General features: G+C 41.7%; 1 protein-coding gene and 1 long non-coding RNA gene across 21 annotated transcripts in view; one reads left to right on the plus strand and one right to left on the minus strand.

The window, feature by feature from the left end:
* NRXN3 (neurexin 3) overlaps positions 1–26,468 on the minus strand; it is a 1,212,171-nt gene that overhangs the window by 1,033,276 nt on the left and 152,427 nt on the right. The gene's annotated exons all lie outside the window — the stretch shown is intronic.
* On the plus strand, positions 10,104–24,840 carry LOC309345065. 2 transcript variants are annotated; one of them, XR_014157988.1, is made up of 4 exons: positions 10,104–10,234; positions 13,629–13,780; positions 14,712–14,864; positions 24,480–24,840. It is a non-coding gene; the product is annotated as an uncharacterized lncRNA (long non-coding RNA). The 2 variants fall into 2 exon arrangements; XR_014157989.1 differs by lacking the exons at positions 14,712–14,864; positions 24,480–24,840 and having other exon boundaries at positions 13,629–13,862.

The raw sequence follows: 26,468 nt of genomic DNA on the forward strand, positions 1-26,468 counted from the left end.
ATCACATGCTCAAAATGCTCAAGATTGAATGTCATGGTGTCTTTCTCCCTATCAAACCAGTCTCGTGTAGGGGAAATCAAAACTAGTCATTGCCACCCAAATCCCATGGTGGAGAGTAGTAGGAGCACAGAAAGATGCCTTGCGCTGAGTCAGCTCATTGGCCAATCTAGCTCAGTATCTCTACAATGGCAGCAGCTGTCCAGGATTTCAGGCTGAGGACATTCTCAGCCCTACACAAAGATGCTGAAGTCTGAACCTGAACCTTCTGCATGCAAAGCAGATGCTCCGCCACTGAGTTATGGCCCTTCCTCCTTGTTGAAATGCACCTGCCACATGCACTGGTGTGACCACATGCCATGTTTGCTCACCAGAGCTGAATAACCTTGGGAGTAACTAATGCTGGCATGCTTCCTCTTCACTTTGTTAATTGGGCTCTTCTCTCCTTCTTTCGTTAATTCACCATACTCTAATCAATCTTCTAATTAGCATGCTTCTGCTGATGTTTCACTGAGTTCTCATTTCCATCCACTTCATGCTAACCTTCTATCAGGCTCCATCACACCACAGCCATACACCCTTAATCGTTACCACCCTTGCCGACACCTGGCCTGCCTTCCCAAATGTTATGGACTTTCCCCAGAGCATCTTTTCATCTCAGCTTTCCAGGAGCAGGTATTATTTCACTCCTCTGCACCACATCACAAAAAACTCCATGAAAACCAAAGACCAGTGGGGGTGGGGTGAGAGCACAGGAAGCAGCATATAGTTCACTAGGGGAATGTGTTCATCTCAGCCTGGCTCAAAATAGCATCTGACAAGAGTGAATCACACTAGTTCTGAAAAACTCACAAGAAATAAGCTCGGAAATCTATAGCTGCCTCCCTCAATTTCACTGCCTGTCTGGCTGCTTATTGACTTCTACTGCCTGTATTGACAATGTGTAGCTGCACGTCTGTCTGCTCCTCTGTAAAGGTAACTAAAGAGAGAGGGGAGAGAGGGAAATAGAGGAGGACAAAGAAGTGGTGGTGGTAGTAAAAGGGAGGGGGGAAGTAGCTACGAATCAAGGTAGCTGGAAGAACTTTTTTGTGGTAAAAAAATTAAGCAAAGGAGAGTGGCACACCAAAGCAGAAAGTGTTGAGCAGGAAGAAGGGCCCTTTCCTACATTATCTTGTATTAGAGACTGATATCTAGTAGCTGTATGGACAGAAACTTGCCATGTTACCGTACCACCCCTGTTGATAATTACAAAATAGAAACACATTTTAACCATAAAAAGTTCAGCTGTCAGGGCCAAACTAAAAGATATGTTAAATGTGCATATTCAAAAGATGTGCTAGGTTGAAAGATACATAAAAAATAGCAACTGTGATGGAACATTTCATGCAGGGAAGGTCTATTTAACTACAGTATTTCCCTCACTTGCTTTAGTTCTAATGAAAACTCCCCCTCCTTTGAAACTGTTATTTGCCCCAAGCAAATAATCACTAATAGGTCAGGGGAGGAGTTGATTTTTAAAGAAGGTCCCATGTGACATGGTCCCATGGCAAGAATTAGATAGACAACATATTAAATGTATATGTGTGTACTGTCTAATTCAGCCCTGAGAGAGAACGTGGAGAGTCCTTTTTCAGAGGCCTCTCAGGAAGGCTTCTGTCAGTAACATATTTTAAAGTGTGGGACATCCAGTCACAAGTCTAGCAGATGAACATGAGGCTCTTTCTGCAGTTCTAAAGCCAAGAAAGGGCCATAAAGGCTTAAACCAGAAAGAACACAACACCCCCTTCCAAAACACAGCTGTATAAGCAGCCATGACAATGTGTTTGACAGGACACAAAGGCCACTTCCAGACAATCTGTGTTACTGTGTGTCCATCCTGATTTGTTCACACCATCTTGGGTGAACAAACTATACAACATCCTCTCTTTATTGAGAATTAATTCTAATAGGAAGGGAGGTGATAGAATTTCCTGTCAAGTGAAATTCTTGACTTTCCAGTACAGCTTCCCATCCTCACCACATAAAACCAGTCTGATGATGATGATGATTATTATTATTATTATTTCCAAGGAAGCAGGTATGTCCCACCAGAGTGACAATTCCACTTTCATTGTGCAACCTGAACCCCACCCACAAAATAGCAACAGTCTGGCAGTGGCCAAAATCAGAAAAAAAACATGAATGGGGAACCATTATCTACTAGGCTTGTGGTCATCTAGGGACTCCATTGTGGAGACAGGAATGAAACACAGGAGTAGACATTAAACTCCCAGGTGTCTGCTGTGTGTGAATGGATTCTTTTTTTTAACAAAATTAAAGCACTTGAGATCAGCTTTCAGTGGAAGAGAGACAGGAGAGAAATTATGTTCCTGCTGCCTTCACATGCTTTTTAACAACTGGTGGTGTGGGGAAATCCACCACCATTACGATAAGTGTCCTCCCACCAAAATGCATCTGCTCCCTCCCCCACCCCACCCCAAAATGCCCACCTTGATGTGCCACCTGAGAACGGAGGTAGTGAATTGGGGCAGCTGTTTCATTTCAGCCCTAGGATGCACTCGGGCCTCTGTTAAACATTCCACAAGGTCCACACACTTTAAACAGAATAGGTACTGGATTTTTATACCAAATTTCTTTTTTTCTTTTCTGATATCTCATTGTTCAGAGTTACTATGGTAGAACAAACTGACAAGCTAGTGGAATGTCGGGCAAGGGAATTAAATCAAAGACCTCTCTTCACTCGCCTTTTGTGCCTCTGCATCTGTGAGTCTATAATATTCACTCTTAACATCCATTCAGCAATTTCTTTCCCCCAGAGCTGAGTCTTACAGCATGCTCACGGAAGCAAAAAACTTTGTGATCTCATCACTAGACCTTCCCTCCTCTCCTGCCACACTTTTGGCAAAAAAGCACCCAATTTATTAGAATGTATAGCAACACATGGCTGACACTGTGTGCATCTGCAGTTTAGTGAGGGGGGAAATGAAAAAGCCAGCTCCACAATTCCAGGAGATGGCAGTGCATATACAGGGAACACACAAAGAAGGCTAGGGAGACTGTGAAGCCCAAAGTGAAATGGGCATGTTAAACAAGAAGAACACTCTGGGCACAACCTTTATATTTCATTGTATTTATCTTTATTGAATTTAGTTCCAGTATAACCTAAATAAAACTGCTGCTAGGGAAACCTCTTATATTAAGTCCATGTTTGTATCTGATCCACATTTTAATTTGCTTAATATTTTAGGGATTAAGAAACCCTGAACTCAAAGTAAATTTCTCTGTGCAAAGACTATATTCTGGGACTCCATTAAAACAATCGGCTCTCACTTCCTTTGTCCTTGGAGCAGAATACCCATGTAGCCAACAGTCATGTTATACAGGAAAATTGTGTGATTATTTTGCTTTGAACATCTACACCTAGAACTGAACACATAGAAAAATTTCCAAAGCCTCTAACAATGTGGTTCATCCCTGATATCCACTCTCCTTCTCTTCCTCCCTTCCTTTCTCTCCTGTTCCATAGTTTACAAACTCCCCAATTTGTACATTACATTTAGAACGCTAATTGGAAACAATACTTCTTAGTCCAAAACCAGCACCCAGAATGCAAAAACATCTGGCCAACCACTATAACTCCAACTTGCATCCTACCCTCGTCTTCTACACCATATGGCCTCTGCCTCCAGAACAGCTCTCATTCCCACATCGAGAGCTTTTATGAAGACTTAGCTTTATATGAGTTCAAATGAAGATGAGCAGCATCAAAAGGCCAAATAGCAAGGAAAATCCCTTAGTGAAAAAGTCCCTTGAGAGACTAAAAGTGTGCAGTGAAAAATCCATTCTTAACTCAGTGCTGGATTCCCTCTGTACATTCACAATCCAGAGTTGAGAAGAGCTCTTCCATTATTAACATCTCTCTGAGTGTCATTGCTGCTTCTTTGCACAAAGTGTGGGAGACAGAAGTTTCTCCTTCACATAAACTCTGTCTCGACTCAAATTAAGTCAATCTAGTCAACTGAGTCACACCATTGTGCCAAGAAAAATCAGGCAGCCCACTTCCCTCAGCACACAGCCTTGGTTCCATTCATGCAGGGAAGAGATTTTGCCAAGAGAAAGTTGACGGTGATTCGGCCGGGAGAGTCTCCTAATGAGCTGCTGTTGTTTTTCCTCTAGTAACTCAACCACCTACCTCCTCCACAGGTTTCAGCTAACATGTTTCAAAAGTTGCATCAGCCTCATCTTGAACTGTGTGTCTTCTTTTTCCCTGATACTGATTGACATCACAAGCAGGGAACAGGAAGGACAAATCCTCCCTTGGTTAATTAAGTTGTCCTTCCATTATTTTACTTCATTTTATTTACATTATCTTGGTGGCTCGCAAATACAATACAATAATTAAAATACAATGTAAAACAATACAAGCTATTAAAAACCAAAAGCACATTTAAAACTCAGATTTGAAAAGTAAGAGAAACAGACCATAAGTTAAGTTATTTAAAAGGCCTGGACGAAAAAAATATATTTACCTGGAAATACTGGGGAAAGAGGATAAATAAAAGTTTTGTTTTGGTTTTTCTCCTCTCATAATATTAGAACTCATGAACATCCAATGATGATGGATGTTGTAAGATTCAGACTATCAGTTTTAGTTCCTAACTTAAAACAAATTTTCCCCCATACCTGTTTTTTCTCTTGACTGGATCTCATTCTAACCTCAGTTACACCCAAATTTAGACGTATTTCTTCCACTCTCATTATACCCACTGCCTAATTTTAGCTGAGTTTATTCTGAAAAACCTCAGAGCAGGATCTCTGCTTCTTTGCTTCATCACATTCATTTGTATGTGGTATAAAGCCACTAAAAAGTGACACTTGCCCTTCATTTGAGTGTGGCAAGCAGTTTCTACTAATGTTCTGCCACCTTGGCTAGATTGATTATTGCCCACATCTAGGGTAAGAAAATCATACAGGCTAACCAAAAGCAATATATTTAAATTTTAAAAAAATATTTATTAGTCACTTTTCTTACCAAGTAACTGAAAGTGACTTACATATGCAAGTCTTAAATATGCTTGTTTTCTCAGCACACATTATATCAGGTTCAGAAACTGAGGAGGAACTAGTCCTCAGAAATGCCTTTTTCAATCAGCAATATGGATGTAGCACAGGAGAAGGCACTCTTTTCATTCTGGTGCATTTTTTGAACAGAGCACTTTACCACAAAATTTGGAGAAGTGTGAAATCTGAAGCATTAATTATGTTCCAGTCTGTGTATTATTCTGGGAATAACATTGGTTCACGTAACAATGTGGGCTAAACAAAGTTCTCTTACATCCTTACAAACTGCATCAGGCATCAAAATGGATTTTGATTTTAAGAAGGACCTGGTTCCAAAATGTTCAAGTTAAGGTTTTTTATATTTAAGTTAAAAAGTGCACAAGAAATAAAGAGATTGCTAAGAACACTTGAAAATCTCTGTATTAAGCCAGTAATAGAAAAGCAAGGAATAGTGTCCATTTTACACAGATTGTTAATTTCACAATTCTGTGCGGAAAGCACAAAAGGCAGATTTAGGAACGCCAATATCAGACAATGCCAGGGACTTAGTATAGTCTAAGGGTCCCCTAAAGACCATGCAATCTGCATTTCATGAGTTGACTTTTGAAGTAGAACACAGGTAACATCCTTCTCCACTAAGACTTAACTCTATAAATAACAATCACTGTTGTGTCGGAAGGGCTGTAAAGGACAAGTGTCCTTGTTCCATATAGGAATGTATGTGGTGGAATTGCCTGTTTAAGGACTTCTGGCTTAATCTTTTTAGTGTAATCTTGGATGTGGGACAGCAAATAACAAAGCCAGTCCCAAAGTTAGTGAGTCTCACATACATTGCACAAAGAAGTCGCACACTTCTTCCTGACAGCTGTTCACCCTGAAATTGCGAAATACTGGAAAACTCAAGCTGACTATACCCTCCAGATCTGGTATGCTGAAATTTGGCAGATAACACTAGCAGAGCAGCTGAGCAGCTGACTCACCATAGCAGACCTGTTAGAGGGTTATCGAAACAAGGTTGGCTTTTAAAATATGGTTCCCATATATGTAAACAAAGGGGGGAATGAGCTACAATCTGCAGGATCACAAGCATCCTTGTGGAGAAACACATTTACCTGGACAAAGTAAGTGACTACCTTTAGTATCCAATATGATTTTTCAGCTGTAGTTAGGTATTGCAAACCACCTTCTATCAATATCTCCCTACCAATGTACTCTAATCATTGTTGGTTATGTTTACTCTTTCTTTCTCTCTCTCTCTCGCTATATATATATATATATTATACTCTGTGTGTGTGTGTGTGTGTGTGTGTGTGATATATATAATGATGCTCAATAATCAGAATGCTTAGTTTGTCTTCTACAGTAAGTGACTAAGTCAGGCATGGCCAAATCTGGCCATCCAGATGTTTTGGGACTACAACTCCCATCATCCCTAGCTAACAGGACCAGTGGTTGGGGATGATGAGAATTGTAGTCCCAAAACATCTGGAGGGCCAAGTCTGGCCGTGCCTGGACTAAGTTGACCAGTTCCCTCTCCCAGCAATGGCCAATTCCCTCCCGAAATTGCATAAATTACCCTCTATCCAGCAGACAATGGAGACATTTGTCCCAGATGCCAGCTGTGCCTTCAGTGCCAAGAACCCAAATTCTGAGCAATCCCACAACTACTGCTGTCATCATCACATTCTGTAGCAGGTAACAATATATAATCAGGTGTAGCATGAAAGGTGGGGAGGGCAGATGTGTCACCCAGAAAGGAAAGGACAAGAAGTGATTAGGAAGAGCAAAGCAGACTGGGGAATGCAGTGCAATGGGTGTAAGCTAGACTCTAACCCAGGGATAGTCAGCCTTTTTATACCTATTGCCCATTCATGCATCTTTCTTGATGGTAAAGTTTACCGCCCATCAATGCTCAATGGAAGGAGGATTCAGCTTGTGCCATAGAACCCCCTGCTGCCCACCTGGAATCCTGAAATGCTCACTAGTGGAAGGTAGGGACCAAGTTGCCAACCCCTGCTCTAACCAAAGCAACAAAATGTTCAGGGTTGCTCTTGACTGTGTTGACACAATTCTTTTCACTTCTTTTAAGGCACTAGAAGCATAGCATGTTCTTCCTCCTACTTGTCACCTTTTCTGATCCATGGAAGTAAGTAAAATAATTACTTTCATTTCATGCACACAAAATCTCTGACGCAAATCTAGGATTGGCTTCCATACAAAAAGAGAGACAGAGACAGAGAATGGATAGAGATCAGGATGGAGGGAGACACAAACGGTAGTCATTGCTTGACAAATCCATAGTCAGATTATAAATGTTTGATTTTATTTTTTTCAGAGGATGGTGTTTCATCTGAAAATTGCTTTTCCTGCTTACCATTCTTATATTTCTTGTAATTTTAAACATGGATAAAAAAGGGCAATAAAAAAATCAATTTGAAAGTGTTTTCCAAAAATTATTTTGAACTATTGATCCAAGACTTTAACCCTCACTTTGCCAATGGTTGAACTGATGTGCAAAATCATCACTGATGTGCATTTCATACCTGCAGAATTCCTTCTTGTGAAGTTCCCTCCTCTCACTGTTCTGCAAACGAAATGGTGAATGGGAAGTCTGTGTGTGCCTTCCATATCTCCAACCCTGTCCTCTCTCGCAATTCAATGCAAGTTTATTGACTTAAAATTCTTTCTACAGTAAACTACTTAATTTGGGGAAAGGGGTGGTTCCTAAGTGGTGTACGAACAATAAAAATCAACATAGAAACAGTAAACCAATGCCTTTTAAAAATCCTATTACCTTCTTGGTAGGGATACTTCAAATTCTGGTTATGAATTGACCTGAATTGCACCTCCCAGATATCTTTTTTTTAAATAATATTTATTAAAGTTTTTTAGACAATAAACAAAAAACATACATAATAACATAGTCTTTTCAAATTTCCACATTTCATTCTCCTCTTTGGACTTCCTCACATCTCTTGTTCCTGCAATCTGAACTCACAAATTTTGCTAGCAAATTATTTACTTGTTTCCATTCATATCATATAATTATCCAATATTAAATCTCAAATTTTAGAATTTAAATCACACTTTTGAGATCTTAATTTGAAATATTGTTTATCCAAAATTTGTCTTTTCTTTCAATTACATTCAAATTTATATTCCTTATTACTAATTTGTTGGAGCCGTGTTATTACAAATCTTACATCTTTCTTAGCATTCATACAATTTACAATGTTTTTGTAGATAATCCTTAAATTTCTTCCAGTCCTCCTCCTGCACCTCCCAGATATCCACCAGCTTTCATATTTCCCAAATATTCTGATGTAATTTTTGGCTAAAATGGACATATTAAAATGAGTAACACTGCATATTTTCTGAGGGCTGGAAAGTGACTAGACCTATTGGTCCTGACAGCTACCACTATATACTCCTCTATTTTCACTCCAGGATGACATATTTCCTTGTGCTATTTCACACAGTCATGTTATGAGCTATGTACACTGTGTGCTATTCTAAGCCACTGGTGGCTAACTTATAGCACCTCCAGATGTGGTACCAGTCAGTTCGGTAAATGGACAGGGATGATGGGAGTTGTAGTCCAACAGAATTTGGAGGTCCACAGTTAGGCACTCTTGTCCTAAGGAAATACAGTGTTACAATAAAACAGCCACTGGAGGTAAAGGGTGATGGCTTGAGCACCACTACAGTCTTGCACAGGTAGTGATCAGTATATCAGCATTGCATGGAAACCACAGGGAAGACAGTAGACAAAATGATGAAGTGGAGAAAGGTTCATAGACAATGGAAAGGCAGGAGCACTGTGGATCTAATGTCACCCTGCTGGTTGAGTACTAGGTTTATAATGTGAATTTATTGTCCAGAATGGGCAAGTCTTGAACCCACACCATCCTAATGCAAATGACCCTCCCTTCACCTCAAGTTGTACTTTTCCTTTGTTCCTTACAAGGATCACAATTGCTGCCATGGGGGAGTGTGTCATGTTGTTTCCTTGAATACACTTAGTTCTTTTCCCCTTCTCCTTTGCTTGGAAACGGACAGGATTACTAATAGTCTCAGTATTATTCCTGCTGAGGCATCTTTTATATTTCAGTAGGACATGTAAATGCAACTCCTCCATAGCTTAGCCACTTTCAAAATGAAGAAATAAGTTATGTGTGTGGAGAGAGACTCTTCTGCATTCTTATAGGGAAAAAAGAACATTTAGGGTGTGTGCTTTTCTTTTTTTAAAAAAAATGGTAATTTTGAAGATACAGTTGCCATAACAACTCCTCTAATTCTTTTGACACCTTTAATTGAGCATTGACCAAAAATACTAGTAATTGAGGTGGGGGGAATGAATGTTTCAGTTGCCTTTGCAACTATAGAGCAAGCATAAAATAAGTAGATCCGGCTTCTCCTTCATCTTATGTATTTATTGCATTTGTATCCATCCCTTCCTTCACGGAGTTCAGGAGAGCGTACATGTCTTCACAGCAGCCCTACAAGGGAGGTTAGGCTGTGAGAAAGCGACAGAACCAAGGATGAGAATCCAAGTATCCCTATTCGTAGTCTGACACTAGATTGATTACACCACAATGCACACGCTAAGACCCAGCTCACATGGCTGGCTGTGAACAGAGGCTTCTGACAGGCTGCAGTGACAGCAGCTATGAGAACCAACAACTACAGGCATCCACAAAAGCCAACCATCCAGCCCTCTCAGTAACAGTGTCTCTGCCTCTTGCTTGCTCATTCACTCTGCAGTACCTAACTTTATATAATGGCAGAGATGAAGAAGAATTTACTGCAACTTCCTTCTTCCTCTGCGCTGTTAGAAGCAGCAGTGTTTGTCGGTGAGTGAGTAAGCAGTAAAGAGGCATCATTACTGAGAAGATTGGATGGGGCTCTCCACAGTTGGTTGTCAGCTTCAGTTCTGATGAGTGCTGCTACAGTCACTTGGAGGCTTCTGATGATGTAATAGTCAGTTCACAGGCTGTCACAATCTGCCATTATTCTACCTCAGTGACAGTTCTATTTCAGGAAGGGCCATGGCTCAGTTGCAGAGTACATGAGTTGCATGCAGGAGATTTCAGGTTCAATCCTTGGCATTTTCAGGCAGGACTGGGAAAGACTTCTGCCAGTCAGTGTAGTCAACACAGAGCCAGATGGACCTATGGTAAGACTCAGTATATAAGGTCAATTCATATTTCTTCCAGCACCCCTTCTGACTTGTGGAGAGCATCCACTTCCATATTATAATCTGGAAAATGACGGGTCGGGAATTTAAAGCCATTGGGAATATTCTCCAGTTGCAAACAAGGAAAGAAAAAATACCTTGGTTTGCAGTTAATATTTCTGTGGCAATTTTACCATGAATAATAAGTTGAAGCCACATCTCCCAATCTCTAAAGGCAGCCATTTTGACCTGTTATATCTTTTTACTAATAACCTACACAGAAGTAATAAATAATACAGGGACACTGACATACTTGTAACACCCCTCATCTCACACCACAGATTAATCCCTGAGCATTGTCTCAGTTTAACCCATACTACATATTGCAGAGAACACTTCTTCAGTGACTGTATGTTACATCTAAGTGCTGTGCAATTGGCTGATGTGCCCTAACTTCTGAAACAGTTTTCTTATTAAAAAAAGAGCTAAACATATATCACGTCACAATGGATCCATGTGTACTTATTAAAGAATATCAACCAAAACACATTTGGGAACAATTATAATTTGGATAGTAGGTTATTACTGGAGGGAATAGAACCAGTGTGTTGGAATTTACAAGGGTCTCTGGTAACCAAAGGGATGCAGGTGGCGCTGTGGGTTAAACCACAGAGCCTAGGACTTGCCGATCAGAAGGTCAGTGGTTCGAATCCCTGCGGCGGGGTAAGTTCCCGTTGCTTGGTCCCTGCTCCTGCCAACCTAGCAGTTCGAAAGCACGTCAAAGTGCAAGTAGATAAATAGGTACCGCTCCGGCAGGAAGGTAAACGGCATTTCTGTGCGCTGCTCTGGTTCACCAGAAGAGGCTTAGTCATGCTGGCCACATGACCTGGAAGCTGTACACCGGTTCCCTCGGCCAATAAAGCGAGATGAGCGCCGCAACCCCAGAGTCGGTCACGACTGGACCTAAGGGTCAGGGGGCCCCTTTACCTTTACCTTTTACTGGTAACCAAGAAAGCTGGAACATATCATACTGGAAAGGGGTTTCCTGAGATCAAGGAGCAGGCTTCTGTCTTCACTTGGATACAACTGGACGTTGTTTTAAATCAAAATGGCACTCTCAACCATTCAAAACTGCACTGATTTAAACTACTGATTTAAATTTGTGGGCTTCTTAAAACTCCCTGGCAATGCTGGGAATGAGGGTGCTAGTCCTATATATGTTATGGGAGGCAGCTCCAAGTATATGAGGCGGCAAGGAAGAAAGAACAGAGAGTCATTTGAGGAAACAGAAGACTTGTGGGCGGCAAAAGCAATGGACCTGGACTTACGCAACATATTCCAAAGTGACCCAGGGAAGGAACACAGAAAAGAACCTCCTACAGCCCTCTAGCTCCAAGCTGGCCATAGACATGTAAGTCTCAATAGCCAGCCCTGGAAAAGAAGCCCTCTTATTTACCATAGGAGTTAAATCATGCCATCCCTAGATTCCATTTTATTTAAGAAACGCTTCAAAAACCAATTTTCCCCCTCTAAATCCTATAAACATTGTCCTAGCTCTGCAAGCCGCCAAGCTTGATCTTATCATAGACGGTGAGCTTGTTTTCTTTAGTTTTTCCACACAGCAATTGAGCAGAGGCGGGTGGCCCGTTCCTTGCCCCTTATCGTTTGTCATTTATACAGCTCTGCAGGGAACCGGGGCTCCTATCTCACGTAAGACTCCCTTATAGCTTCTTTCCGTCGCACAACTTTTTCTCCTTTTTTTAAAAAAGGGGGGGAGAAAAGAATCTGGATCCGCGTTCAAATGACATTTATCAATAGGCATCTCCTGAGCTTTCACGCAGCAACACAATGGAAGCTTAGCCCCCATTAATGGTCCAAGCTGTTGGGTTCAACATACAAAGAGGTAACCCAATCATTTTGTCCCCATCTGGAAAGATTTCCATTGCCTTTTTCTCCAAATTTAAAACTAACCAAAATGTGCATGCCGTTCCCAGACAGAGGGAAGTGGTACTCATTACCCATAGGAAGAAAAAGCTTCAGCACTGATTTAAAAGAGGTGAGGGGGAGTACATGGAACCTACATTTCCTTTGCTGCCACTGCTTGTTGTTATAATTTTTGTATTGAAGGGCTTTCTCTAACTTTATGACATCTCCACCAATATTGTGGCGCTTTTATAAAATCAGAGTTGGAAGTATAGCATGGTCAGTGCTACATCTGAGAGTTCATTCCTGGCAGGTTGTTATCCAGCCTCTGCTTAAATACCTCCAATGAATGAAAGCCCGTCTGCCTCCACCTTATCTAAACAGCTCATACTCTTAGGAAGTGTCTCATAATATTAAGCAAAACTCTGCTTCCCTGAATTTCAAGCCAGGGGTTATAACAAGGCTACTAAGGGATGTGTCTTGAGAAGTAGGCATGGACTAAGGAGAGTTCCTAGCACCAAATAGATAGACCTGGAGGACCACACTTGGTTCCCAGGTCTGAGTTTCCCCACCCACTTTCTCCAAAGTAAACACAGCTGTGTGTGTGTGTCTGTTTGTCTCTACCTAAACTAAAACACAAAATACAAGAATGTCCCCAAAGGGAAGGTGACTCAACCCACTGATCACTTCAGTTGCCCTTCTCTGTATGTTTTCTAATGGATGGGCCGTGATTAGGATATAAATAAAGAGAACAGGAGAGAGATTAAACCAAATTGAGGCTGAAATCATATGCATGCTTACTTTTTTAGAGTAATCCCCACAGAACAGAGTGGGAATTATTTCTGTGTAGTGATGTAGTGCGCTGTGAATATTTAATCCAGAACCAGAAAGCTACTTAACACAAGATCTGCTTTAGCCAGTTAATGTTTTAGAAACAATGCTCAAAGAGACACCTTCAGTCTGGCTATGCCCTCCAACTCTTTTGATACACTACACTCCCTGCTCAACAAAAATTACCTTAATACAAACATGATGAGTGCCATTCTGAGACACTGGCACAGATTAACTTTTTTTGAATCCCAGGGTAATCTTAGCCTTGGAAATGATGTCCCGTGGCAGCATGCCCTATAATTTCACTATGCATTATGTATTAAACGTATTTCCCTTTTTAACAGCACCTTTAATTCCATTAGAATTAACTTTGCTCTCCTGTTAAGGAGAAAAGGCTGAGTAAATGTAATCAGCCCTGTGAACTGTGATGACAGTTGCAAACCTGCTGTAGTCTGGAACTTGGTGTGGAGAATGCAGCTTGCTGCTGAATGAGACACAGTTGCAGGCAGCCTGAGGAAACATCTTCAATCTTGATGCTTGCCACCCCCCCAAAAAACCAATTCAATAGCGAAAAAGTCATCCATTCCTGCTTTACTCAAATATATGCTGTTGTTTGAAACTACCCCCTTTTTCTTTTCAGTGTATCTCCATTCCTGCTTTACTCAGACCTCTCCCTCTTCCACTCCTCAGCTGCCTCATATGTGAGAGAGATATTTATATATTATTTCACTCCTGGCACCATGAGTTGTCTTCTACATGAAGTTCAAGATGTAATGTAGTAATTTGGAGCAGGTATTTTATTAACAAGCAAACACCTACATATGTACAGCATCCATCACTTAACCTGCTCTAAGTGAATAAAGTAACTGGCAGATTTGTTCTTAAGAGTCTATTTGTGTTAGAGATACAGTAGCATATATATGCACAGGTAGGAGGGCTGCAGAATAGAAGGGAAGGTGAAAGAAGGAATTTAGAATCCTAGAATCTTAGAGCTGGAAGGGAGCTCAAAGGTCATCATTCTAGAGCAGTGGTGGGCAAATTCAGCCCTCCAGATGTTTGGGGACTACAACTCCCATCATCCCTAGCTAACAGAACCGGTGGTCAGGGATGATGGGAATTGTAGTCCCAAAACATCTGGGGGGCCAAGTTTGGCCACCACTGTTCTAGAGCAACCCACTGCAATGTAGGAAAGTCAGCTAAAGCATCCATGACACATGGCCATCCAACCTCTGCTTAAAAACCTCTAAGGAAGGTGAGTCCACAACCTTCCAAGGAGACCGTTCCACTGCATGCTTTTTTATAGCTAGAATACAAAGCTGAAAATGAATGAACTGCAGCTAAAATATTATGTTCTTTTTTCACATAGTCTAGCCCTTCCCCTGCCCAAATATTCTAAAGAGGGTCTCTTCTCCAGTCTTCAGAGAGTAGCTGGAAGTGGGGAAGCAGAAAAGGTCCTCCTTTCCTTCCACTCTGCAGTTTAAATCTGAAATCTTAGGCCCAGTGCTCAGAAACTGCTCACACTAATGAAATTCCCTGTCGCAAAATCCGCCTGGAATGATGGGGGTTTCAAACAGGGCCAGGAAACTTTGGGAACTGCACCACCCCCAACTCCAATTCCCTCCTTACATGCAAGGACATTAATAACTTTCATTCACTAAAATAGTCAAGCTTGATGCACTCAGCAAAATGCCTCCTCTCTTTTAAAGAAGTGTTTTGTAATTAGTAGGAACCATACAAACACAGAAGAAAGGGCATTCTTCAGCAAACACAGTTGATCAGCCAGAAAAATCACATCAACAAGGACATTTCCATCCAGGCAGAATTCATTAACAAGGCTCTGTGTGATGTGTCGCAAAGAAGAAATCTGTCCCTTCCTGTAAGCCTCTTTTCCCTCCCAAGAAAAAGCGGGCAGGGGGTGGGGAAAGAAATTTTTGCTGGCAGAATGTGATCTGAGCATTCTCAAATCTTTGAGCCTCCAACATTAATCCATCTCCCCAGAGGCGTTTCTCCTGCAAAAGCCACATGGCAGGAACCTCAGACAATAAAAGCAGGTGGCAGAACAACATAACCAGTGAACCCCCTATGGTCAAAGTCAGTTGCTTCCAATTAAGCGTTAACATGAACTCCCTCTTAAAGGAAAGAGTCAAACCTGTATCTAATCAAACACTCTCTGCTAACCTCTTTTCCCCCTGACAACAGTTGGTCAAGAGGAAAATGAGGCAGGTCCAGAGGTGGGCTCTTCTCAAGTTCTTCTGCTCTGTTAAGCAGGTCCACTCAGTCATGAGTGTGCATAATCAAGCAGCAAGAAACAGGCCGCGAGTCTCTTGCTCCCGTATATTGACGGAGTGGCAAAGGCCAGCAACACATTTGATGAGCTTTCACTCTCTGTAAATAGTGAATTTGATCTTCCCAAAAGGGTCACTAGGGATCTGCTTATGTACACATGCAACAAATGCAGTTTATTCCCCACAAGTATTGCTCAAGGCAAAGCAGATGGTTTGAGGGAAATATTATCAGATTCCACCACAGGTGGAAGATGCCTTATTGATTGATTAAACATTGAATTTATTTTCTACCCTTCCTCCAAGGAACTTAGGGCAGCATACATGGTCACACACATACATACACACATACATACATACATATACATATTTTATTCTCAAGAGTCCTCATTCTTTTCCTAAAAAAAGCTCAAGATGGCACAGTTGTTCTCCCGCTCTCCATTACTGTGAGATAAATTAAGCTGAGAAATAGTGAGTTGTTCATGGTCACCCAACAAGCTCCATGGCTGAGCGGGGATTTGAACCCTGGTCTCTCAGGTCCTAGTCCAACATCCTAACCACCACACCAAACATACCATCCCCAGGCGAGAATGACTGTCCCAGTGGGGATTTGAAGGTGTGTTTCCAAAGTCCTAGACTGATACTTGCACCATTCCACCAAAGTGGCACCTATTCCAAATTTGATTACTAATCCAACTAGCAAAGTACCCTTTATAAACTGGTTGAGTTGCTTTGTTCCTCTTAATTTTACTGCATTGTTGGTTATGTTTTATACTGTATTTGTAGATTTAAAACCTTTCATATACTACCCTGAAATCCATTTTTGGATGATTGGCAGATTTAAGGGAGGGCGAAGGGCAGTTTGTTTTGTTCTTGTTTTTATTATGCATTTTTGTTTTTATATTGTATTTTTAATGCTGTGAACCGCATGGAGAACTATGGCTGAAGGGTGGTATACACATTTAATTAATAAATTAATATGTTTACTCTGAGGCCCATTTGCACTATACATTTTTAAAGCAGCATCATGCCGCTTAATACAGTCATAACTCCCCCCCAACCAAGACTCCTGTGAACTGCAGTTTGTTAAGGGTGCTAAGAATTATTAGATGACCCCCTATTCCCTTCCCAAAACTACATTTCCCAGAGTGCTTTAACAATCAACCCTTCTTCCCATTTACTTCTATTGCTACTCAAGAATTTTAGCATTCCCATATATTGGGCATGTTCCATAGACAGAAACCCCAGTGAATGAAGTGAACCATAAGCACCATGCATCAGGACAATATATTAACATATTTATTGGCCTCTCCATCCAACCGAGTCTCTTCCATAAAAGATATGCCACCCCTGACACCAATTTCCACTTTTTCTTTTTGCTGAGCGTGTGAAAATGTCTCTGGTTATCAAACCGGTGCCTAACGGAAGCCAGCAATATTTAATGATGTGGACTCCATCTGAGAGCTCAGCTCAGGCCCTACTGCCAAACTGCCCATGCCAAGACCATTTTGCCCTCAGAAAGGCCCTGCTGTGGCTGATGCATCTCAATGAGGTCCTGGGCGACAGCCTGCAGAGGTTTCCCTGGTAACAGTGTTCCAGCAGAGCAGGATATTGATTACCCCATGGAATGAGTTGCCACCTGGAAAAAGATTTAGGGAACATGAACGCAGACCAGGTGCATGAAACCAAGGAAGAAGTTAAGAGGAGAAAGTTGGGAATTCATATCTGAGCCAGTGGGCAAGGAAGAAAAGAGGAAATATGCTATTAGAATTACTTGCTGTGCAGAACAGAGATCTAAAACCCATAAGTCCTTCATCAGACTTCCAATGAAGTCAAAGCAATGGAGGGTGCTTGATATTGATATTTGGAAGAGGTAAGTCAGCCTCCTAATTTTTAAGATAGCTCTATGACAAAGTTCACTTTCCAATTACATAGATGAGAAATCTACATTATGAGATAGCAATGGGTAGCACAATGCTAACCATGCCTACTCAGAAGTAAGTCAATGGGGCTTATTCTCATGTAATTAGGGTTAGGAATCCAGCCTATATACACATTCTGTTCGGAGACACAAACGGTGTCTCTGAAAAATTTTACACATCACTTGGGAAGACAGACAAACTAATACCAGTGTACTGGAACAAGCAAAGATCACCACTGCTGAGGCAGTCAAAATCAATTAAAAAATTGTCCAGTAGCAACTTAGAGACCAAGTTTGTTCTAGGTTCAGTTACAGATAGGTAGCCGTGTTGGTCTGCCATGGTCAAAACAAAATAAAAAAATTCCTTCCAGTAGCACCTTAAAGACCAACTGAGTTAGTTCTAGGTATGAGCTTTTGTGTGCATATCTGGTATCTGAAGAAGTGTGCATGCACACGAAAGCTCATACCTAGAACTAACTCAGTTGGTCTTTAAGGTGCTACTGGAAGGAATTTTTTTATTTTGTTTTGTTCTAGGTATAAGCTTTCCTGATTATCGTCTTCCAAAGCAACTACTCTATTCCGAACTTAAAAATGGAAAGTGTAATGCTGGTGGTCAACAAAAGACATTTAAAGACTGTCTCAAGGCAAATTTTTAAAATGTAGTATAAACACCAACAACTGGGAAACATTTGCCTGTGAGTGCTCCAGTTGGAGAACAGCCTTTACCAAAGGTGTCATGGGCTTTGAAGACACTTGAACTTAGGACGCAAGGGAGAAACGTGCTAAGAGGAAGGCACACTTGGCAAATCCACACTGTGATCAACTCCCGCCCGGATACCAATGTCCCCACTGTGGAAGGACGTGTGGATCCAGAATTGGCCTCCACAATCACTTATGGACTCATTTTTAAAACCGTGTTTATGGAAGACAATCTTACTCGGCTATGAGTGATCGCCAAAGAAGAAGAAGAAAGAAATAAAGATATACACATACAAATACACACACACAGGGATCCTGGGTGATGAGTACATCTGTTTAATCCACATGTTTTCAACAGCTGCTTGTCATATCCACACTGGACATTTTTAAATGTATAAAAACCTTAGGAATGGACCTAAAGTGTAATGTGTGAGCCAAAGTCTTTAAGGTCTGAGTTCCAAAGGAAAAGCCGTCAGAATTCAGACCACCATACTACCTGAGGTTTGTGTCTCGGGGGCTGGGTTTAATTTAAGTTATCATAACAAGAAATATGGATACATGTGCAATATCTGCGCTGATGTCATTGACATAATATTCATTTCGTTGGCTGCTTCTTCTGCCCTACGGTTTGGTTTCTGAAATGAAAGTGACCTACTGTTTTGCCTGGTCTCCAGTGTTCTTGTTAACTTTAAAAGGTGCCACCTTTGACAATGGCTCCAATTCTCATCCAGATTGCTTGGCAAGAAGAGTCCCACCATGGTTAATCTGTTCAGTGATACCAGACCTGGCACCATGTCTAACAGAGTTGTTTCTGGGCTTGTCTATGCACAGTCTGGACCTGAGAATTCCTCTGCCTCACTGAACTGCCAGATCAGAGTTTCTGCTGTGGCTTGATATCTAACTTTACAGACTGCTTAAAAAAAACCGAACAACAACAACCAACACCTGAGCCACTAGGCTCATTTCAGCTTCTGGGCTCATGACTACGGGATTCCAAGACTATCAAAATCATGTTCTCCTTCCTGCTCACACTTCTGGATACGATTATTATGGCAGTGATTTTCAAATCTCCTTTTTACTAGAGGGGCATTGTCTCATTGTGATCAGATAGGTTATTTTGAACATTTTCTCCCATCAACATAATGATCCTTCTGTTCTTCAAAATCTTGAGAACAAAGCTCAATTCCTCCCTTTCCTAGTTGTTAAGAGACAACCGTGATCCATGGCTGGACCTGGAAGCATCCAAATGCCTAAGTCTGCAATGCCATATTGAATGAAGTGTTTCGGTGTTGTTTCTTTCAAAATATGTTCTAAAGAGCAGGTGCACTGTAAGCCAAGTTGTCTTATTAAAGGATAATTGATAATGGTATTCCAGTTTTCAAACTATATCCCAGAGCCCTGGGTTCTTTGGGAGCTTATCAAGGCTTCCTTAATGAGAAGAGCACCGAAAAAAACATGCTCACTGTCAATAATCATCTTTCTCTACAGCACACAAAGTTCAGAGTGCTGGTACTGATATCCATAACTTTATACATTGTGGGGGCAGAATACCTAAAACAGTGGCCTTCAACCAGTCTGCCATGGCACTCTGGGGTGCCTTGAATGATAGCCAGGGGTGTAGCAGGCAACACTGGCCTCTGTCCCTCTTTCCTTCCCTCCCTCTTCTGATGCCCACCTCTGCCTCCCAAAGGTTTGCACAGCTATTTGTTGCAGCAGCCCTGGCTAAAAGCTCTGAAGGTGAATGGTGCTGGCAAGGGAGTGCTGGTTGCCAGGAGCTGAGGTGGTCTTGGAGTAAGCAAGTATGTGGGCAAGAGAACCCAGTCAGCCAGCCCTTGCTATTGGGAATGGGCAGACAAGTTGGAGGTTGGGCAGGCAGGCAGGCACTGCGCTGGCCTTTCTTGTGCAAGGCCTGCCTTGGAGCTGATGGTCCAGTGCTGAAGGGGAGCCTTTCTGCTTTGCAGGCCCGGCAATGCCCACTGTTACCATTGCTGCCTCCCAATGTGAGCTGGCCTCTCTTTCACCTTTGGCCAGTCTCCATTGGGCCACTAAGGCTGGGGGCATCTTCTTCCCAGGCCCCTGTGGGCCAGTGAGAGGAGGCACCTCTCTTTGGGGTGGAGTGGGGGGCAGCCCAGAGACCAGGGATGGCTGCCTGGACGACTCCCAAGGAGTGCCACAGAAAGAATGTAGTTGGTCTAGTTGGTCAGGGGAGCTGTGGACTCAAAAAGGTTGAAAACCTCTAACCTAAAAGATTGTCTCACCTCTTATATACCCAGTCAATCACTGCACTCTGCTGGAGAGGGAATTCTGAAGATACCATATCATATCCTCTCTCTTGTTTTTTCAGTACTTGTTGAAGACTCTTCCCTTTCAACAAGCCTGCAAGGTGGAGATTTTTACTCCAATCAGTATTTGCATTAGATTTGAAATTTTATTATTATTATTAGAATATATATATATTCATAAATATTTTAATGTAGTAACCATTTTTAACTGTTTTTACATAAGCAATTGTTTATCTATGTGTTTACTGAATTGTGGAATCACTTAAAAATGCCTCATGAGAAGCAGTTCATGAATGCAGTAATAATACTGTTGATAATAACAGAAGCATCTTGGATGTGGTCAAAAGCACTCTTGATTCTCAATGAGGAATGGTGAGCTCCAATACTGCCCTGTGTGAATTGAAAGTGCACCCAAGGACATGGCTTAGGATGCTCTCCACAGAACAATGCTCCTTGGAGACAGACAGAAGTCCTTTCACTGTGATATAGCACTGTGGGTTCACTCTCAGCCATGTTGTACACTAAAATACCATTGTATGCTGGCTTTCAAATCCTGCAAAATGCTGATGAAGATAACTGGAAAAACCAAACATGATTTGATGTCAAAAGCAGATCTCCAACGCTTGGAAAATATTCAAGACAACAAAACGCTATCTGGGGAAATACACAAAAGGGGAATTTAAGGGGAATTTCTGGGAACAAATTTGCTTCAGTTCTACTGGAGCCCCTGGCCCAACATCTACCCCCAATTACTCAATTAGCAAAGTGTTTCCAACAAGAACACATTATCCTGGTTGATAAGCTCTCATCATTCATATAAGGCAGACTTCGTTGTTCAAATCAATATTTGTTAGCAGTCAGAATAAGCTCATTTCATGCATGTTCTAATTAGACAATAGATATTATTACGAAACACCTGCAATGTTTGTAATCATTTTAAAATAATGAGAATCAATATTAGCTTCCAGAGGCACCATATGGTAAACTCATTCCGGGCATGTGGTCCCTGATTGGCTCTTAATGCATCAATAGTGATCATTAGCATTTAAAAAAACTGAATTAACTTGCACTTGGATGCTGGCTGGTGACAACATTTTATGGTCTACCCATGGATAAAATGGCCAAATGCACTGTCTTAATTAGGCCATATGCACCAATGAAACATATTACACTTTTGTATCACTATTTGTGCAAAGACTTTGAAGTACTTTCTCAGTATTTGAAAGATATTCTCACAACCAGTCATTCAGTGTAAGAAATCCATCACCAACAAGAGAATTCACACACACACTCTGACAGAATGTCCATCCAGAAAACTTCAAAGTGATAAAATTAAGGCCAGTTTATGTAAACTGTAGAAACTTCCCTGTACATTGCAAGGTAGGACATAAGCGACAAGACAAAAGAAATTGTGCTTTTTGCAGAGCTTGGAAACTTCAGTTTAAAAGGGAACTAGTTCTAGTTCAATGTCTCCAAAAGTATTTCAAATTCACACACACACACACACACACCCCTTTACAAAATGAACTCGTTCACTTCACAGTCAGTTCAAATTTCCTTAATTGTGATTTCCTGGAAGACAAGTGTATTGTAATGGCAGGGGGCATGGCAATCATTATTGTGGCTGGTAATTTGTGTTTGGTTGCTAAACAGCCATGTTGTATTCTGTCAGAATCATAGAACTGAAGAAACAGAGTTGGAAGGGACCCCAAGGGTGAGATCTGGTTAAAAAGCTTGGGAAGAACAGGCAAATTCCCAGCCTTTCCTCTGCATCTCACCTCTTGTCCTCCTCCAAAGGATCTCAGGAGAGGTACCTGTTACCCAATGAGCTTTGGAGCTGAGCAGGGAATTGCACTGGAGATTCCCCAGTCCTACACCACACAGGAACTCATGTGAAAACACATTTAAAGTGGCATTTTGTCTTGCAAGGGGAAAGTGGCTTTACTTGGCACACACCTGGGCAGAAGGCAGGCCCTCACCCCCAGTGAATGAAGTGGGCTGAGAAGGTGGCACATCAATATACATAGGGGTTGAGGATGAGCAAAATTAACAGTCAGTAAGAACTAAATAAGATCACCCAGCACTTTCAAGGAAACAGGAGCAATTCACTGTGACAACTCCGCCACTCCACATAACCCAACTGTCTTCCCGCATTCCCCTAGCAGGTTCAGTGTAGCATGGAGGAGTATTTATATTAGCTCTTTATTGCCAACAGTTGTGTAACAACAGCTGCTTCACTTTCCTAAAGAAGTTGCTGCAGTTCACTAATTTGTGAAATGCGTTAAGCACTTTGTAAAACACTTGAAGGCTTCTGTTGAATTAAGGCAAAATCCTAATACAGCGGTGTTTCAGTCTGGCACCTCAAGTAAATTCAAAGTGTTTCCAAGACACCATCTTGCTTGATCCCTCAGTTTTGGAAAATATATGGACGGCTGCTTTGAACTGTGCTGATAAAATACTGCCTGCTAGTGAGGTTATGATCAGGAATTCTCAGGGCATCAGCATTTGTCACTGTGATCGTAATTCACATCAACTCATAAACTCCCACCCACCCCAAGCAAAAAATAAAATAAAATAAATGCTGTGAGCATAATATCAGGGGGTTAATAAAACAGCTCTCCAGGCCTTTTCCTCCTTCAGCCGATAACTTATTCAAATTGTAATTGCCTATAATGGGCACCCTGTATCACATTACTACTTATGCTACATGCAGTCTCCCAGGTCATCAATCAACTCAGCTGCCAGAAAAGACCTTGGTTCTTGTCCTACCAGTGCAACCAGTGCATTGTGAATGCTTGAGGTTTCATGACTAAACCATTTTGTTTTGTTTACAAAAAAAAAAAAAAAGAGCTACTGCCTCCAGTTGCTTCCAACTGGCTTTCTTTTAGAAACCACTTGAGATTTCTCCCGCCCCACATCCCCAAACAGCTAACCCTAAACAGTGGATCAATTTCTTAGCATGTCATTCCAAGCAACCAATAAGAAAGCTGCAAAATGAATCTATTTCTTCAGCAACAGAGCTCCTGCATGCATTCCACAGGCAACGGCAGGGCTGTCTGGTAGCTCAAATCTTAGGTGATTAAATACCTTGCTTTCTTAACCAATTAATCAATTAGTTCACCAATTAAAATAAATATGACAGAATTTCAATACAGGGTGGCTTTTTTTGAAGAATATTTAATGAAGGCAATAGTTCCCTTTGTCTGAACGCTAACACCACTTTTTAATATTGAACACAATGGCTGCAATCCAGAGACAGTGAAGCATACTTGGGATTCATTGAAATTGGGCAAGCTTTGGAGTATTTCCTTGTGCTGTTACATTCCTCTCATTCAAAGAGCACTTGGGCATGTTGGACTTTGTCCCGATTCCATGCTTTCCCCACCCCACTCCATCAAGAAGCATGCATGGCTTGGATTCAGTAATGTCATAGGCACTGATAACATTACTGTAAACAATCGATGGCATTGTGCAGGAAATAGCTTGGAGCAAAACGAATACAAATTAACATGGTAAACAAATCATTAAGTCAAATCATGCTTTCGTCCTTGGGAAGCCTAAATGCCAATCTACAATAGTGTTAAGTGTGGATTCACACAAATATTTTAAACATGGTAAGGTCTGTGGCAGTGTTGGCCAAGCTTGGGTCCCCAGCTGGTTTTGGACTACAACTCCCATCATCCCTAGCTAACAGAACCAGTGGTAAGGGATGATGTAATTGTAGTCCCAAAACAAGTGAAGACCCAAGTTTGGCCAACGCTGGTCTGTGGGGTTTTCTATGTGTGGCATCCCCTTACTATACAAACAAGCTCATCTGTGAAGCAGTTATATTTACCACGTTTACTGTCTATACCAGTCTATACCAGTCCAACCTTGGATCCCCAGAAATAGTTGGACTACAACTCCCATTATCCCTAGTGAGAAGGGCCAGCAGTCAGGGATAATGGGAGTTGTAGTCCAACAACTTATAGGCACCCAAGTTTGAGAAAGGCTGGTATATATAATTAGGTATATACCCCCCCCCACACACAAAAGCAAACAAAAAACCTTAAGTAAAGATCATGTGGGTTAAGTTATGTTGCTGTTTTTCCGTTCATCACAGTCTCAAGACTGTTGAAACAGAATTCTTAGCATTCTCACTAAACTAGCATTCTGGGGATTCTTTGGTGGAATCCAGGACAGCTGAACTAGTATAAAACAGATATAATACAGTAATGTCATGCAAATATGTCCATTGCCTACACCCCAAAATCAGTCTTCTTTCCTATGTGCTATATAATTCCTCACCATTCCTCTTTCCTCATCAGGGAGGATGGACTAAGCCAGACTACTTGATCTCTAGCAAGAAAGGCACTGAACACCCACTACGTTTATGGAATTGAGTAGAGTCGTGGGGATTCAGCATCTCTCAGGAAGAAACCACCAAGGATGCAGCTGTTGCTGGCTATTGGAAATGGAAGGGGCTGGAATTAGATCTCCTTTGCCTCCTGTCACTTAAGACAAATGATTTATCTTGTTAGTAAACATAAAGTGTTGTGGATTTTGCAGGCTGCTTCTTTTGAACGGGAGACTTAACATTCCCAGGCTGGACTTCTTCAAAATGAGATTGCTTTTCTTCTACGATTTACATTACCAGAGAGTCTGTTATTAGCTTGATATTTTATCTCTGACACTATGAGAAATATTGCTGCCATAAACCCCACTGCCCTTAGTAAAAGCTGAACTACTTGGTGAAAGCTAATAAAGTGGGGAACAATGAAGGCAATTGCCAATGAATACTTAAGCACCAAACAAGGGAGCTGCCCCACCCCCCAAGCTAGCCTTTCTTTGATTTCAAGAGCAGCAACAGAGGTAATTGCAGAGCAAGGGTCCTTTCCAATCTATAGTGACTGCAGGGTCCATGCCACAATCACAGGGAAATTGACTACATGCCATCTTTAGCTTTTATTCTTTGTCCCCCATATAAATTCACCACTGTGATGAATTCACTTTTTAAACAAACCCAACTAGTGCTTGGCAAAATGGGATGCTTCAGACTTCCAGTATGTGATGCCACAGCTGTTAAGATCCACCATACCTCATCATGTGCAGCTTCCCAAATCATGTAGGATTTCAATGTCAGCAATAGAACAATCAGACGTCCAGGCATGTCACATAAATTCAAGATCCACATGGGCAAGCCGTACGAGACATTACAGCCAGAACACAGAACTTGCACATGGAAGCAATCTCTTCCTGGATTATCATGGAAAGCAGGTGTTCTACCGGTAACTAGAGAGGCAAGTCATTACAGAATTACCCAGAGTAACTTCTCTCACCAGTGTAGTACGTAAAAACATGTTAACACTGATAAGAGAAGAGGTAGGTATGGTAAACTGTAAGTAGGAATAAAATAAAAAAAATGTCCAGTGGCACCTTGTTGTTTTGTTGTTTAGTCGTTTAGTCATGTCCGACTTACCTGCCCCCCACATTTTATTCAAGTTGGCACCCAATGATTGGGTTGTCCCCAGTTCTGCTTGCAATATTACTGCAATAAGAACATAAGAAGAGCCTGCTAGATCAGGCTAATGATCCATCTAGTCCAGGGGTCAGCAAACTTTTTCAGCAGAGGGCAGGTTCACTGTCCCTCAGACCTTGGGGGGGCGGATTATATGGGGGGGGATGAACGAATTCCTATGCCCCACAAATAACCCAGAGATGCATTTTAAATAAAAGCACACAGTCTACTCATGTAAAAACACCAGGCAGGCCCCACAAATAACCCAGAGATGCAGTTCAAATAAAAGGACACATTCTACTCATGTAAAAACACATTGATTCCCGGACCGTCCACAGGCCGGACTGAGAAGGCGATTGGGCCAGATCTGGCCCCCGGGACTTAGTTTGCTTACCCATGATCTAGTCCATCATCCTGTTCTCAGAGTGGCTGGTGAGAAATTCTCAAGCAGAACCTAACCTCTAGTGAGCACTACCCCCCACCCCCAACTGCCTCTGTCCATGGCAGCAAAGCATAGCCACCATATCTAGTAGCCACTGATAGCCTTGTGGATTTGTCCATGGATTTGTCCAATTCTCTTCTGAAGCCATCCAAGTTGGTGTCCATCATTGCTTCCTGCAGGAACGACTTCCATAGTTTAACTATGCCCTGCATGAAGAAGCAATGACAAAGAAGGAATGCTGGCTTTTTTGCCTCCATCCTCCAATCGCATCTCCACTGGATCTGGTGCTGGCCCCGTCGTTTTTCTGTCAGCACGCTCTGGTCTTTGCTAGGCAGCCAGGAGAAGGAGAGCCTTCCT

The sequence above is a fragment of the Podarcis erhardii genome (genome assembly GCF_964252035.2).
Source record: "Podarcis erhardii genome assembly, chromosome: 1".
In the NCBI taxonomy this organism is placed as follows: Eukaryota; Metazoa; Chordata; class Lepidosauria; order Squamata; family Lacertidae; genus Podarcis; species Podarcis erhardii.